The 18,052-nt window shown below is 38.4% G+C and overlaps 1 protein-coding gene across 9 annotated transcripts in view; it reads left to right on the forward strand.

Moving 5' to 3' along the window:
- The window catches only part of MAPK10 (mitogen-activated protein kinase 10), a 557,027-nt gene that overhangs the window by 53,263 nt on the left and 485,712 nt on the right, over nt 1–18,052 (forward strand). For 7 of the 9 annotated variants that reach the window (XM_047857257.1, XM_047857254.1, XM_047857261.1 and 4 more), the window contains exon 4: nt 14,648–14,729. The exons of the other annotated variants lie outside the window; for them this stretch is intronic. The gene's annotated coding sequence lies outside the window, so the exon portion shown is untranslated. The remainder of the gene's footprint in view (nt 1–14,647; nt 14,730–18,052) is intronic. 9 annotated transcript variants of the gene reach the window in all.

Raw genomic sequence — 18,052 nt, forward strand, 5'->3', positions numbered from 1 at the left:
TAGTGACTCACTCCATCTCTTTAGATCTCATCTTGAAACATTCCTGGGCCTGTTTTCTTTGGACTGAGCCTGACTCCCACGCAGTCTATTCCCTTTACACTCCCCTTAATGCACTTGCCAAAATTGCAAGTGTGCTTAATTGTATCTGTTCTGCATTCAAATTTTAGTTCTTCTTTTAGCACTTTAAAAATTTCAAGTTTTTCTTGGAAAAGATTAGCCAGTCCATTTCCATTTTATTTTTTCCCCTCAGGTTAGAAACTAAGATGAACAGAAAAAAAGGGCCATAGATTTTTACTATACAGAATTAAAAGGTTTGGGGCTTATATTTTCCTTAGAGCCCTGCAAGTTAGAGGTCTCCTGAGACATGATGGAAAGAGTCTCAGGTCATGCATCACTCTGGTGCAGGGGGAGTTTGTCCTCAGCAAGCCAAAGAGGACTTTTAGACATTATACATAAAAAGAGGAAGAAAATTCCCAGAGGAAGTTGCAATACATGGATACAAGAATGGAAGAAGAAGAAAAAAATAGCTGAGAGATTAGTTTGATGAGGTCATGGTTAGTTTAGAATAGATATAAAAGTTGCAAGTATGGTCTTTGTTATTTCTACAGCTCCACTCAAACCGCACCCTTCTTTGTGTACCTACTTCATCTGGGCTATGTCTACGTCCCCTGTCCCCTCCCCAAGACAGACCCCCACTAACAGATGATGTGGTATGAAATATTGTACCACACTCCTTTGAGCTTCCTTGGCTTTGTGATTTCCTAGATTGAAGTGGCAGCAGTAGCAAATCTGCCTTTCACTAGGTCCCTCTGTAAGCTCTTCCCTGCTGTCTGTGGCTCTGATGACCAACTGCATGCTGAGGCAATGTGCTACGGGTAGGAAGAGATATGGCACAACCCAGTATGGTGGGGTTTGAGGTTCTTAGGCTGATCTGGGACTGACATCGGGGTCAAGCACTAACTGTACTCTCATTCTGGTAACGGGCAATCCTGGGTTGTAAAGTGTCCCTTCTGACAGATAGTTTGAAAACAAGTTGGAAAACATCAAAGTGATATTGTGAGGTTTCTATCTCAGAAGGCTAATAAGCAGAGTTCCTTTGAGGGTGTTCTGAAAGTTAAAACTTTGGTTGGCATAACCGGGACATTTTGTCCTGTCACACATATATCCCAGAAATGTTGAGAGTTGGAACCTGAGCTAAGGTCTGGTTGACAGGTCCGTGACCTCTGTGATCTTATAGAGAGTTTAACCCTTCATTTCACATATGAAGAAACTTGAGGCTCAGGAGGTTGTGAGACTTGAAGCTAACAGGTGACAGAGTTAGAGCTGTAACTCAGGTCTCTAGGCCCATCATCTCTTGCTCTTCCCACTGTACCACCCTGCCCTCCAGTTCTTATGCTTGCTGCTTCTGGCTGGTCCTGGATGCCAAGAGACAAAGAGCTATGACACATCTTGTTAATGTAACTGGGCTTCCTAATGTTATTTTCCTGGACACTGTCAATAATACTTCTATCTTTCCATATTCTGAATAAAAATACAGTGCATACTCATTATGGAGAAGAGAAAATTTAGAAATGAAGTGAGAAGAAAATAACTGTATTTGTAATCCTATTACCCAGAGTGATCACTATTAATGTTTTGTTTATTTCCTTCTAATCTTTTCCACATGTAGATGTGTGTGTGTGCCAGTGTGTTCTTGTGCATTTACAAAATTAGGATTATGTATTTCATATCAGCCGGCATTCTTTAGTTGCAAGTAACAGAAACTGACCTAGTTTCAAATTTAAGGAAGGAAAGGAATTTCTTGGCAGGCTGCAGAAATCAAAGAAACACCCAGGCCTTGAAAAAATAGGACCCAGGAAACTAAGTAGCTTTTATCAGGAGAAGAGAGAACAAATACTGGATAGGTCGATATAGCATTGTATATAGATGTCCTAGTTTTGTAGTAAAGAATTTCGAGTAAAAAATAACTTTAAATTTCTCTTGAACTAAAGTCAATTTGTTGCCAGTTCAGACTCCCTCTCAGGATTTCTTCTTTTCACCCCTTCCTCCCACTTCCTTCCTCCCTGTGATGGCCTCTAAGAACAGAGGAAGTTCATGCTGCCATCCTGCCAGCAGGATGGGTATCTGGTCTTCGTGTTACCATCCAGTCCTTTCTGACTCTGGTCTTGCCTTGTGTAGATTTGCCTATGGGTTCCTGGCCCCACCGATCTCCTGCTAATGTAGCACATCCTTTATGTTCTGGGCACGGGCCCTGCAGTGCGGTGCAGTTGCTGCTGGGAGTTTTGTCATTCCCTGCTGTTGCTGAGAGCCCATCTCCCTTGGCTTTAGTATGGGGCCTCCTTATCCTCTGCTGTGGTCATCCCCCACCCCCACTGACCCACAAGCTGGCTGTCTCATTGTTCTCAGCTCCCTTCCATTTCCCTCTGCAGGAACCATGAGGATTGTGGGGGCAGGTGGCTCTCACAGGCCCCCTCTGTCTCTAGTCCTGACCTGCTGCCGTTCATAGACTTCTGTAGCCACCCTAGGTTGTCAGTGGGCATTCCAAAAGTGGCTCTTCCCTGATTTCATGAAGGAAGTGGAACAAAAGTACCTTCTTTTCTCAGATCCTGGAACCTCTTTGGAGCACAAGTATCCATCTTGAATTTCAGTCCAGGAAGGGGACAGTCCTCTCAGGGACTCTTCTTACATTTGACTTTCTTCTCTTCTTTCCGTCTTTCTCCAGTCTTTTCTCTGCCACATAGGAGGGAATTTTTCTTCTTCCTTCCACCAGGTGGGAAATTGACTTTATGTTAAATACTGCATTATTTTTATTCTGTGACTCATTTTTATCATGTCTATATGCAAGTCTTCTAGATTCTGCCTCAGTATTACAATCATGACCTTTTTATTGATTCCAAAGAGCCCTAATTCTCTCACAATGGTTTAGCTCTTATGTATCAATGCTTTGCTTTAGAGTGGTAAGCCGGCTTTGAGTTAAAAATGCATTCAAGTTGGCCAATGGATTTCTCTTCTCCTAAGGCATTGGTTGATCCAGTAGGTGGAGACCTACAGGGCAAAAGAAGTAATTTTACAAAAGGAAAATCCCTTAGTTAAAAATTTCCAACATAGGTGTATCTTTCTACATTCAGCTTGATACCCTATGTTTTACTATCAACAGTGTTTTCTAATACAGAGTTGCATAATGTTTAATCATCTACCCATTTGTTTAGTTGTCCCATTGCTCATTTAACCTTCCTCCTGTGAAAATATTATAGAGAAACTTCAGTGAAATGGAGTCAGGAGGTTTGTCAGGGGGAGTTTTCATATCCTATCACTCATTATCAATTGCAGACCCAGTAGGAAGAGAGGGACCTTGAACAGGAGTACTACTTTACCGTCAGGGCAAGAGGAAGAAAGGCTTACCTCCTCCCCCTGGTGACAGCCCAGCTAATGAGAGACAGTCACAACTCAGCCAATGATAAGCCACTATACTTCCAACTCCTACTTTACTCCAAAGGACTTTTTGTTTATAACAGCCTTCCCAAATTCTCCTTTTCCTCAATAAAAGAGTGGTCTTCTCCTTTGTTCTCTGAACTTGCCTATGTTTTTTGCTGTAGCTTGCTTGTCCTGGCTTGCAATTCTCTGCTTTTTCCAAATAAACTCATTTTTGCTGATAAAATAACCAGCAACATTATTTTTTTAAGGTTAATACTCCTACGATTGATCATTTAGTAGATCATTTGGGGATTTTATTATTGTAACTGTACTACAACAATTGTCCTAGGATGCATATTTATTTATGTCTCTTTACTTATTTTACTAGACAAGATTTTTAGTGGGACAATTTTAGGGCCAAAACTTAAAATTTAAAAAATAATCTTGATATATTTTTGCAAAATACTTCCCCCCAAATTTGTCTCAATTCTACTCCCAACAACAGTATTTGAGGGCATGTGATTTGTACATTTGCTGATAATAATAATTTAACCTTAGCTTTTCCCAACCCTCATTAGTTTATTAACTTAGGGGAATGGAAAGAGGCCATATTTAAAACTAAGAAGTTCAATGTTACTTTTTTATCCCACCTTGCTAGCCGATGTGGGACCTCTAGTGCTTTTGGAAATTCTCTCTAAACCCTGTGATCAGGTTTTTCTAAAAGTGCCTAGGACTTCACTTTTGTGCTCACACACCAACCTCCTTTCGATTGGCTTTGCCTCAGCCCAGTAGCTGAGGTTTGGAGCTTTAGAAAGTTCTGTGCAAAGTGCAGGAGGGTGCCTTTTCTCCCAGTGTGTCGCTTTAAAAGGCCTCAAGCTGTGCTGGTATGCTCCAGTGCTTCAAAAATAATGAAATTGCTCTTTTAGATTTGTTTTCTTTTCCTTCCTTTTTTTCCCTTTTCTTCCCCCTCCCCCCCCCCCCCCCATGGCCTCTCTCCTTTCCTCTGTAGGAGTTCAATGGGGGAACTGAACTAGAAGACATATCTGAAAGACAGACCAGATTGTACCAAGGAAAATTGCTGTTTTACTGGCCAAAACTCATTATTTCTAATTTCTTCCTTCCAAAGTGTTCTCTTCCAAGAGGCTCTTCAGTTTGCATACAAATAGATTTTTAGCAAGCCCACCCCATGACTTCAACACTGATGAGGGCTGATTTTCACTTAAACTCAAGCTGATGTGACCATTAATAACATTTTAAAAAATAATTTTAATTTGATAGGTGAAATAGCATCTTGTGGGCATTTAAACTTGCATTTCTTTACTATTAATTTGGCCAGGCATTTTTCCATATATTTATTTCTAATTCGTGTTTCTTCTTTATGAATTATCTGGTCAAATCTTTTCTCATCATTCCATGGTATTTTAGTATGAAATTTAAAAATATTACACATATAAACCTTCGAACTATCATGTTGGTTAGAAATAGTTCCCCCATTTTTGTCTTTTCATTATTATTTTTATATGTACAAAAGTTTAATATTTTTATGAAGTACCATGTTCATGGATAGGAAAAATGAATATGGTAAAGACATCCCCTGTCAATTTGGTTTATGGGTACAATGCAATTCCAACTAAAATCTTAAAAGGTTGGATGTGAAACCTTACAACTTGATTCTAAAATTTACATGGAGTAGAAAAGGGTTAAAATCATCTAAAATATACTTAAAGATTTAAAACAGGGATATTTGCCTTTCCAGGTATTAAGATCTATTATAAGGATTTAGCGGTGTGGTGTGATGTTGGGATAGAATACTCAGGTGGGAAAAGGAGTGACTCTTCCTTAGTATAGTAAATAGTGCTGGGATAGTTGGTTACCCATATGCAAAAAAGGAATTGCATCTCTACATTTCCTCCATGTGTAAACAAAGACTGTGGATTAAGGACCAACTTGTGAAAAGTAAAACTTGTAAACTTTTAGAAGACAACTTAGGATACTGTCTTTATGAACATGGTGTGGGAAAAACTTATAAAACAAAGTCCACAGGGACATCCAACTCTTGGTCTTGGATCAGGTCATGATTTCACAGTTCATGAATTTGAGCCCCAAGTCAGGCTCTGTGCTGACAGCACAGGGCCTGCTTAGGATCCTCTCTCTTTCTCTCTCTCTCTGCCCCTCCCCACTCATATTCTCTCTCTCTCTCTCAAAATAAATTAAAACATTTTTTAAAATAAAAAAAAAATAAAGCAAGGCCCACAAATCACAAACCATAAAGAAAAAAATTGGTAAGTTCAACTCCATTTAAATTAATAATGGTGGTTTATCAAAAGATAGTGACCAGATAAACCATGAATGAGAACACATTTTGTACACATATAACCTAGAAAGGATTGGTTTACAGGATAGGTAAAGAATCTTGAAAAGCAGTATGATGAAGACACAAACAACCTGATAGAAAATTAGGCAAAAGATAGGAACTTTAAATATTTCTTAGGAAAGCTTTGAGTCTTGAGTCCCAGTAAGCTGGCTTCTCGTCCTTTTGGCATGTCACCCATTGTTACTTCCTTATTAATGCCACAATAAGGTGTTCCAAGCTGATTTGCACTTTCTTTTTCTCAGCCTTTGAATGAGTCATTTCTTTTGAAAAAAAATTTTTTTGTGTGTGTTTATTTATGAAAGAGAGACACAGAGTGTGAGCAGAGAAGGGGCAGAGAGAGAGGGAGACACAGAATCCAAGGCAGGCTTCAGGCCCTGAGTTGTCAGCACAGAGCCCAATGCAGGGCTCAATCTCACAAACTGTGAGATCATGACCTGAACCAAAGTCAGGTACTTAACTGACTGATCCACACAGGCACCCCAAGTGAGTCATTTCTTCAAAGATCCCTGATTCTTTTTAGGGAAGAATTGTATTTGGAAACCATGATCTGTGTTCTAGGTGCAATTATTGCTGCTGTGATATTGCTGCTCCCATTCCCTGTCTACGGACAGAGGTAGAGAATATTTGTATACACAGACACACACACACACACACACACACACACACACACACACACACACACACCACACCCTTATATCTATGTTTATTTCCATACAAATCTACAATACTGAAAAACATTATGTTCACACAGACACCTCCGATTCCAATCCATCGTCAGGAAGTTCAATCTCATTTTCTCCCTGGCTCTCATTATCTTTAATACATTCACTTCTTTAATCAGTTCCTTTCTACACACCAATCTCCTTTTGCCACCACCATCACCTTCCTTATAACAACTTTACTGCACTTGGCCTGCAGGGCTGCTACTGCAGACACAACCACGTGGACTCCCTCTTCCTCTTACCTAGTCTCACATACTCTAAATTGGGCCACCTTCATGCGTGAGTACCTCCTCACCCTGCACAGTCTCCAATACGCCTGTTTAGCCCTTCCTCCTATGCAGATGCTCATCTGACCTCATTCTGGGCTACCATGGCTTTCCCTATCCTGGTGAAAATGCTTCTTCTGCTTGTCTTTTACCTAATGGCTTTATGAGTGAGTTGTTCTGTAAAAGAAGGGAGGAAGAAGAGAAAAAGAAGAGCTATCTTTAGATCTTTACAGTTTCATTTTTTATAATTACCTCTTTATGGGAATATGGTATGACTTAAATATAGTTTTACTTATATCGAACCATTGTTTACTAAATAATTCTTTATATTTTATAGAAATATCTTTTTGATTAGTACAGTATACAATGTTGAAATACATGACAATTTTTATTTTTGAGGAAAGTGATAGACAACCCTATGAGCAAGAAAGCTTTTTTTTTTTTTTTTTGAGATTTTTCTCTACAACTGAAAAAAGAAAAATTAAGTTGAATTTTAACAAGGCTGCATTTTCCTTTTAAGAAGACAGTATGTAAAGTCCAACTCAGGAAAGTTTTAAAGTTAAAATTAAATAGAGAAAGCTTTTCACTAGAATGTGAAACCTCAGGATGAATAAATGAAATAGTGTCTGGGCTTTGTGACGGCAATACATTAGTTGCTCATGAGGGACTGTTCTCTAATACACATCTGTTTCCATCTAGAAAAATAAACAAAAAAGCCCTTTCTTAGCCCTGGCTCCACTTCTTTGAATTATGTCAAATAAAATTAAACATTAAAACCAAAACTGTCCAAAAAAAGCATGGATTTATGTAAGCATATTTACTAGTATAAGAATTATGTAAAAGGACTGCCTGCTGAATGTTGAAGAGATTTTTAGTGTGGATTATACTCTCCTCGATATCACTAAATTCTTTAGTAGATACTGTTATTGCCTCAATCTTGCCTTGAGCCAGATTATCCCTTCTAGTTTTCCTGTATCTATTTTCAATTGACTAGAACCTCATAGTTTGATCAGTGTCTGGGGACATGGGAAAATAAAATGTCCCAATTACATTTCTTTCTTATTGTATTGGAATAGATTCACTGTGAATTTCGAGGATACATCCTGTAGTTTTCTTGGGTCTAATTATATCCCCCCAAAATATAATGGCCATAGATTTGACAGAAATTTTCTCATAGTATTTGTATTACATTTTATAAAACCTTTTGAAGTATCCTGTACAGTATCGTAACAGCAAATGTTTCAACATTTCAGCTCTGGGAATTTGCTGGATCAAATTCTTCCAGTTTAGCACTTTTCCTTTTGAGAATTATTTTACTACCATTATAGGCTAAAGAGTTTATGGAGATATCTCATAGCATAAAGAATACACACATTTAAACGTGTTCTTGGGTTAATTAAGTATATTGTTGATAGAAAGGAATATGATTAACTTAGGCTATATGTTCATGTGATTCTTGGGTTGTCCATTTCGAATAAATTATTAAAACTGTTTAGGCAGTAATTAGCTTGAATTATTTTCTAGCATAATTTTCAGATTCTTTAAACTTATTGTGGAATTTTCTGGCTTTGGCAGAAGAATCTCAGGTGTTCACTTCCCAGATATGAAGTTTAAGGGACCATTTCTTTAATGTCACCAAGAAAACTCAAAATGAAAACAAGGATGCAAAAAGCCAGTTATGAGAAAATAGAGAAAAAGTATTAAGGCATGTACACAAATGGACATGAATCCACTGTATTATTTTTTTAACTCCAAGGATAGAACAGGGGCCTCCCAATGAGCAAGATCAGATATGTTTCCATTTGCTTCTAAAGATGACTGGAGAAAGCATGAATGGACTTTTTAAAATTAGCTTTTTATCTTGTAATAATTTTAGACTCACAAGAAGTTGCAAAGATAGTACAGAGCTTTTGTATACTTCTCATCAGTTTCCCTTAATAATATTTTATAATACCATCGTATATTTGTCACAACTAAGAAGCCAGCATTGGTACCTTGCTATTTATTAAACTTCATACTTTATTTGGATTTCACTAGTTTTTTCACTAATGTCCTTTTTCTGTTCCAGGATCCAATCCAGGATGCCACATTACAATTAGTCAACGTATTTCCTTAATCTCCTTTAGTCTGCAACAGTTTCTCAATCTTTCCTTGTTTTTCATGACCTGGATAGTTTTGTGGTATACTTGTCAGGGATTTTGTAGAATATACCTTAGTTTTGATTTGTTTGATGTTTTTCTCATGATTAAGATTGAGATTACAAGTTTTTGAAAAGAATGTCATAGGATTGAAGCGCCCTTCTAATCACGTCATATCAGAAGCACATGCTGTCAACATGACTAATCTTAGTGATGTTAACCACATCAGTTGGTTTTTGTCAGGTTTCTCCATTGGAAAGTTACTATTTTTCTATTTCTAAACCCAATTCTTTGGAAACAAGTCACTAAATCTCACTCATACTTACAGAGTGTGCGTGGAAATAATCTTTGCCTCCAAAAAGCAGGTGTCTCTACATATATTATTTGGAAGTCATCTGTAAGAAAAATACATCTCTTCCCCCATCCCCATTTATTTACTTATTCACTCATTCATTTATATCAGTATGGACTTTTGTGTATTTATTTTATACTTTGGATTGTAATCAGTGCCACGTTATTTTGTTGCTCAAATTGTTCCAACTTTGGCCATTGGGAATTCTTTCAGGTTGGCTGCTGTGTACCTATGACACACCCCCATCCTTTTGTGTTTTGAGCTTTCTGGCACTGCAAATGCTCTGGGCTCATCTTATTTTTGTCCTAGCCAAGACCTAGAATCAACATTTCTCTGAGAAGCCCTGTTCCTTCATTGGAGAATGATACTTGGATGAAATTTCATAATGGATGATAGCATAGGTTGACTTAGACATATAGAGCTTAGACAGTTTTCACAATAGTGATCAATGGCATGATCCAAAGTCCAGAAATTTTACCAGAAATCACCCTACTGAGGAATTTTATGAAAATTCCACCAAAGACATTTAAGTGAATTATAGGATAGAGGAAGAGTATTCATACCATATTGTCTTGGAAATTTTTATTTGGATGAGCAGGATTTATCAAACTGACAGTGTATTAAGTCTCTGTGATTCATACCTGAGGAGCGTTGCAGTGGAATTCAGTGGATTCTGAGCACAGCTTGCATGAAGTTTGTTGGAACTTAGGTAAACAGAAGTAAAATCTAAAAGTAATAAATAGCATAGGGGCACTTGTACCCCAATGTTTATAGCAGCACTCTCAACAATAGCCAAATTATGGAAAGAGCCTAAATGTCCATCAACTGATGAATGGATAAAGAAATTGTGTTTATATACACAATGGAGTACTACAGGGCAATGAGAAAGAATGAAATATGGCCCTTTGTAGCAATGTGGATGGAACTGGAGATGTGATGCTAAGTGAAATAAGCCATACAGACAAAGACAGATACCATATGTTTTCACTCTTATGTGGATGCTGAGAAACTTAACAGAAACCCATGGGGGAGGGGAAGGAAAAAAAAAAAAGAGGTTAGAGTGGGAGAGAGCCAAAGCATAAGAGACTCTTAAAAACTGAGAACAAACTGAGGGTTGATGGGGGGTGGGAGGGAGGGGGGGGGTTGGGTGATGGGTATTGAGGAGAGCACCTTTTGGGATGAGCATTGGATGTTGTATGGAAACCAATTTGACAATAAATTTCATATATTGAAAAAAAATAAAAGTAATAAATAGGTTCACACTTAAAGAAATTGGCTAATTTAAAAACTATTTTTTTATGGATTGTTAATTATGATATATGATTCTTGAAAATGTCTAAGTGACATTCTGGTTATATTTCAAAAATAATATAGTATGCATTATCAAAGGCACTGACAAGGGTAGAAAGACATATCAGACACTGCCTCCGCCTTCCAGAGAGGTAACTAATATAAGGAAACATTATGTGGTGGGAAAGACAAGTATTAATGAAGAGCTTTGGGAGGTATAAGGTAAATAAATTTAGTGGCTATGGCAACAGGATCCCTGAGGAGGCAGTAGAGGGCTGTATCTTTAAGGGCACCCAGGGCCCAGGATTCTAAGCAGAAGTGGTAGTGCCTCTGTGAGATCAGGAGGGAAACTGAGACAGTAAAGGAGATTGCTTCTTCTCTCTCTCAAGGGAGAAGCATATTCACTAGTCAGAGAGTAAGTGAGATTGGGTCCATGGGACGTGAAATCCACAGAGGGTGGGAAAATCAAGCAGTAGGACCAAGAGCAGGAAGCAATACCTTGGTGAAATATATTTGTTCAGTAACCCTTGGCTCTGAACCACTTATATAGTTTATTTTAAAGGTCATTATTCGGAGTCAGGCTACAAAGTGGCCTCGAAGAAACTAGAGCCAAAAACTGGAAAGAACAAAGGCACATCCAGAGCAAATATTCAGTCTTGTGAAATCTTAGCAGGGGATATATTTAGCCAGGTAGTTAAGAATCTGCAAAGAATGGGGCGCCTGGGTGTCTCAGTCAGTTAAGCCATGCAACTCTTGGTTTTCTGCTCAGGTCATGATCTCAGAGTTTGTGAATTCGAGCCCCATGTCGGGCTCTGCGCTGAGAGCATGGAGCCTGCTTGGGATCCTCTCTCCCCCTTTCTCTGCCCCTCCCCTGCTCTTTTTCTCTCTCAAAAATAAATAAAAGAACTTAAAAAAAAAGGAATCTTCAAAAAAGGAGTGCTGATGGAGATCTCTATTTTGATTTTATATCAAACTCTTTGGTGCTGTTCTTTTTTCTCTCATGTTGTGAATGATTCATTTAAAAAATTATTTATTTATTTATTTTATTGTGGTAAAATACACATAACATGAAATTTACTATTTTAATCATTTTTCAGTCTACAGTTTAGTTGCATTAAGTACATTCCCATTATTGTGCAACCATCACCACTGTTCATATATGAACACTGCTCATTCTTCATTCTATACTGAAACTCTGTACCCATTAAACAATTACTCTCCATTTCCCTTTCCCTCGAACTCTTGGTAACCACTCTTAGGCTTTCTGTGTCTGTGTATCTGACTACTTTACATACCTCATATAAGCAGAACCATATAATATCTGCCTTTTAGTTTATGGCTTATTTCAATTAGCATAATATCTTTCATGTTTCATCCCCTGTTGTACTAAGTCGTCACAGTCAAATTATGCTAAATTGTTGCTTTTTTTGTGAGTCAATTTCATTGGCCGAGGTAAATAGGAGGATGAACATGAAGCACATGTTAGAGGACAAGAGTCTGCAACATCAATAGGAGGGGTAGGATATCGAGGTCCCAGACCCCTTAGCTACTAGAGGCAGAGCTGGAGATTGAGGACCGGGCATAGCACCAAGGATATGGGCAGTGAAGGGCCAGTTAACAGGCTAAAGCCAATAGTGTGAGTGTAGGATGGTAGACTGGGGTAGAGATATCAGGCAGGAAGGACCTGGAATTTTGTAAGTTCCAGAGTCATATGGAGGTAACTGCAGATTCAGAGAGGTGGAGGGAAAGATTCTAGGGAGTGACTCAGCTGTGAGGAAGAGAGGTTGCTGCCGGAAGGTTTACGTAGAAAAGACTGTATATAGAGTGGGTAGAATTAGGACAGGAAGGGAAGACTGGAGGGATGATCTTCTCAGGGCAAGTGGCATTAGGAGAGAGAGGGAGATGGAAACTGCCAGATGCTTTTGGAGCTGAATAGACCAATTGGCTGAGTCTACAGAGGGTTTGTGGAATGCAGAATGAGATAGGAATAGGTTGATGATGCCAGTTTATAAAGCATGCTTATTGCTAAATGATTCTGATTATTTTGTAAATAATGGGCATTATCAGAAAAATGAACCAGCTTTATCCTTTCCTTTGCCTCAACTCCTGTAGCTTTAATCTAGACCTTAATTAGAATAGTTAGCATGCTTTACCTTTTGGTAGGTTGGGAAATAGTTGTATCTCCTGTGAGAGTAGAAACTGCCTGAAGGCAGAGTTGTTTTATTCACATTCATGTTTCTCAGAGTGTTAACCACAATGTCTTGACCTTCTTAGTTCCTCTGTAAGCATTCTTTGGATGGAATGGTGTTAGATTCAGGAATTTGATGGCAGAATGGGGTAACATGGTCAAGGCTATAATTTTGGAAGATTAATATGATAAGAATGTGTAGCGAAATTGGAGGCAGGTTGACTATATAGTGAAATGATGAGGTAACTGAAGGTATTTCTCCACTAGGCCTGAACAAGAAGGAAAGGATTTGAAAAGAAATCTGATACCAGTTTATCTACTCCTTATATGCCAGTAGTTTTTTACTGGCAGCTGAAAACAAAAGTTAGGAAGGAGGAAAGAAAAACCGAGAAATGAATCATCTGTCTGCATATTTTCTCCTGTGGAATCCTGACCAAGTTACATAACACAGGCCAACAAATATAATTTCTTTTTCTCAGAAATCACAGAAGGTGGTGCTTCTATAGAAAATGTTGTCTATATTAGTGAGAAAGTAAAAATGATGTAGCTGTTTTCATTTTCTGTTTGGACTTGTCTGACTAGTTGGTGGTCTTGTGGGTTCTTGTATGTAAGTGTTTCCTACTCTCTGTGAATAGTAGAAAATAACATTATATTTGAACAGATTTTTGGTGGCACATGGAAGCAAAGTGAAGTGTTTCCTCCTAGTTGTATAGAAATATGTAATTGCTAAGACTAAAATTTACCCACAAGCTGTGGATTAGCCACCTGTACAACTAAACCATGAGAGATTGCCTGTAAGTCTGGGTCTAAAGAGTTTGGACAGACTTTAGGGGATACAAATTTCTCTGCAATGCTTTGGCATGAGAAAAATCACAGTACTTCATTTTCTAAATCAAATGAAATCTGTCTCCAAGCCCTTATTCATGGTGGGGCTGGTGGTGAGATGCCGAATGTCAATCATTATTGAGAGCTCCTTCCCTTTCGTAAGGGTTTATCTTTGGTAGCTGCCCAGAAACTTGTTATCTAAGCCCCTGGTATTTCCTTAAAGGAGGAGTGGCTCCTTTCCTTCTTTCTTGGTAGTTGGTAGGATCTTTTGCTGAGTCTTCCTGGTGTGGTGTCTAGCCTCCTTCTCAGGTCATGCAGCTCCAGCCTGGGTTCTTTGTGTCAGAAGACACCATGACTTGCTGACTTGCCATGTCTTACAACTCCAAATCCTGTCCCATTCTACGTTGAAGTCTCCCTTCTCTTCCTCTAGTGGCAACTTCTACCGTCTTACCACCATACCACCTCTGCTGGGGAATTAGCTGAATCTCCTCTAATCTACCTCAAATACAAAAGCTGATTACTTCTCTTTTGGTGAGGGAGGTGATGAGCTCAACCTTTAGAAACCAGTGCTTCCTCTTTCCTGTGGTGGGGTGGGGAAAAGAGATTCTTTATACTTCTTTGGTGAATCTGTGGCAAGAATAACAATATCAACACAATAGTAAAATAATCCATAACAACCACCACCACATCAAATCAATCCCAAGGTATCAGTTAGGTTTTTTCCTTATTAACTCATCTGATTATACACTATATACTCTAATCAAAGGTATCTCAGTATATTCTCCGAGTGAGGGGTCTTAAACATGATTTAATGTAATAGGCTCTAATAGAACCAATTACTTTATTACTTGCTTAGGCAAAGACTGGTTAACCTTAGAGTTTGATAAACAGAAGGGAATCTGGAGAAAAGGTAACCAGTGAGAGTGACTTTTTTTTAGTAAATCTCTAGTACTTTTTAAATGGTCTGGTCATGTTGGTAGGTATATTGCTATGGTGTAAAAGGATGCACCAAGTGATCATTAGCTTGGCAATCATGGCGATCACCCAACTTTTTTCTAATCTCTTCCCTCCTGATTAGTTCCAGATCCTGCATGGTCAAGATCTCATCACGGTGGTAAAGAAGGCTTGAGAAGTCTTACTCAAGTGGCCAGTCAGCCTAAGTAGCATTTCTCATCTCATCTAATTAATTTTGTCCAAGTTCAAAAAAGAGCTCTTTGTTTATATTATAACGAGTATAGAAAAAGTACAACTACTTTTAGTAGATTCTTGTTTTCCTACTATATACTATGGTACATGTTGGTAAGATGGGTAGTTGCTTTGCCCATGAAATGTAAATGTTCCACTATCCACTTGTTTAAGAAGGGAATGTATATGCTATATTTATTCTATATGCTATATATATACATATATACATAATATATAGCACTTATAGAATATATTATATAAATATATAGTATGCTAGTCCCTGTTCTAAGTGTTGGAACTACAAAAGTAAATTTGCCCATGAAGCATATATGTTAACCCAAGCTTCCTGACTTTGCATCCAAAACTCTTTTCTTTTTCCTTCTCTTTTGGAATTCTCATCCAGAGGGTCCTAAATGTCAGGATGTTTGTATTTTAAACAATTGCGGACACCCTGGACACCAATTGCAGACAATCCTGGATATTCTGATCAAGTGGATCTGGGATGGAGTTAGAACTCTGTTCTTTAACAAAATAAAACAAAACAAAAACCTCCCCCGATAAACCTCCTAGGTAGTTTGATATGCAGCTAGGTTGGAGAATCATCATTACCAGGGGCACCTGGCTGGCTTATTTGGAAGAGCATGCAACTCTTGATCTCAGGATCATGAGTTCCAGCCCCATTTTGGGTATAGAGATTCCTAAATAAATAAATAAATAAATAAATAAAACTTAAAAAGAGAGAGAGAATCATTATTACCAAAAACATTCTAATCTTTTAGAACTGAATTATAATGGTGTCTGAATATGGATGATGGGAACCAAGTGCACAGACAAGTTTTACAGGATGTCAAGTAGGAATTTGTGTTTTGCCTCTTAATTACTGTTTCAACCCAAACTGAAGACAAAAGACACAATGTGTTCCATATTTTTAATTTATAAAGTCACTGACAGTTGGGGTTAGCCACCCTCCTGCATGGCTCTCTCAAAGGCCCATAGTTAGAGAACTAGTCCAACCACTCAACACATCCCCACCTCTTAAGGGAGGTTGGGAGAGGTGAAGACAGCCTTTTGGGGAGTGAATGTATACTCTATTCCTTCTCTCAAGAGAGGTATGTGAGGGGGGAAAACTAAGTAAATCTCTTGAAAAGAAAAGTAAACATTTTGTAGACATTTTGTTCCCAGGATGTATGACCTTCTCGAGTAGCAGATTTGCTGATGTGCCTTGTGTGCTCCTGAAATGTGGGAAGAGGACTTAGTGAAGATGGTGTGAGTGGAGTGCAAGTAGGTGGAGAGGGGGGCCTCTGCCTTCACAGTCGAGGTGAGGAAGTCCTCACGTGGCTACAGACGTTGACTCTGGGAGTTGGCTGTGAGGATATATGAGATTGGGAGCCACAGTTGTCACAGTATTGATGCAGTATGAGGGGTGAAGAGGGTCCACATGTGGGGGCAGACCACCAGGGGAGCATCTGCCAAAAGATATAACCAAATCTCTCATCAGAGCACCATCTTGGAGCCACCACTGTCTTCATGGAGCACATAGACAGTAGTCCAGGCTAGTAGTTATAATCAACCCAGGAGAGGGTGACAACTTGCCCAGTCACATGAGGAGATGCTCCTGTTTCTTTTCTCCTTCTGTTCTGCCTCAATCCCACAGCAGCTCATATCTAGTAGAAGAAAGTGGGGGAGATACAAAGAGCCAGAACTCATTCTCCCAGCCCCAGCCCCCACATCTGCCAACCTTAAGCTTTTAGTCTGAAACTGAAAACCTAACCTCTTCTGGATCATGGAACAAGTAGAGTTTTGATTGAATATACAATTGGAATGTTTAAATGAACAGGACTGAGTCTGAAATAGCTGAATGAGATTGTTGTAATAACAATATTTGCTTGAAAAGCACATAATTGGCAAGATGTATTTGGGGAGCTGCTATTCAGCAGGAAAGTGGTATTTGTTTAGGAAACTTGTTGGAAAAATGAAACCATTACACATCCACAAAGAGTTGATATTCCTTAATAGACAAAGTTTTTTTTTAACTTTTTTTGGATGATTATATATACACATGATACAGAATTCATGAGAAAGAAAATAGTAAAAGTAAAAGATAACTTTTTCCCCTTTCCTTTCCACAACCATGCAGTTGTTATATTTCTTTCTAGATATATCACAGAATTGCTTTATATTAAGGCTTCCAAAAATAGTCATACAATTCTCTATCAGTTCTATAGCACTGATGAACATATACGAAAAATATATGGGCTAGATACATTTCCACACCTTAGGGTTATTTTTCGGAAGTTGTTGCTAGACATCTTGTCCTCATTATTTATTTTTGACCCAGTGAATCTCATTGTTTGAAATTCCCAAAACCATATGTTTAGAATATCCTGTTTTTTTTAATCTTGAAACTTTGAAACAGCTATTCCTATGTTAATTATGTTTTATGATTTGCTTATTACTATATCACTCCTTATATTTTGATTATTCAAGTAAAATTCCTTATTCTTCAAAGGTTTTAAGTCCTGTTAAGCAAGGAGTTTAGCTTCAGAAAGAATACTGATAATGTTGGACTCTATTCCTGTCTCCTTGAATCATTTAGGATTCTGTTTAAGTTATGCAACCTTTATGCTGTGAAACTGAATAAAGACAACTTGCTTTCTTTTTCTTTATACACTGGGGAAAATGTTTTAATATCCAGGACTGCCTTCATCATAGTCCAAAGGCAGATGTTGAGAAGTTGACTTGTTTCAGTGATGACTGGTTTTTAGGACCAGAGTGTGGGTGGGGTTAAAAGCTTTCATTGACCTAAGGCCAAATTAAAATGTAGGTCACATGATTGTAAGCCTGGGAACCTCCTCACCCTTCACTCTAAGTTGTGTTTTGCCATTCTGTGTCAGCTTGTTTTACCATTCTGTGTCAGCTTGTGTGGTGTTTTTATGTCAACAGTCATTCTTTAGCTTATCAGCTCCTTAAGGACAGAGACTATAAGTTATTTATTTTGCACACTTCACAACACAAATCAGAGTCTTGTGTACATAGCAGGTGGCAATGAGTGTTTTTGGAATGAGGGGCTAAGGAGTTTAGCCTTAATTCAGTAATGGTCGGGACACAACAACAAACAACAACAACAAAAACCAAAAGCCAGAAGTCAAAAACCCAACTCAGTAATAGAAAGGAAGGAGAATTTAAATAGGAGCATTGCCTGACCAGAAATTTGTTCATAAAGATGAGTGGGGTGCAGGATTGCCAGATTTAGCAAACAACAATACGGGATGCCCTGTATTTTATCTGGCACTCCTAT

This window comes from Prionailurus viverrinus, chromosome B1, assembly GCF_022837055.1.
Source record: "Prionailurus viverrinus isolate Anna chromosome B1, UM_Priviv_1.0, whole genome shotgun sequence".
Lineage (NCBI taxonomy): Eukaryota > Metazoa > Chordata > Mammalia > Carnivora > Felidae > Prionailurus > Prionailurus viverrinus.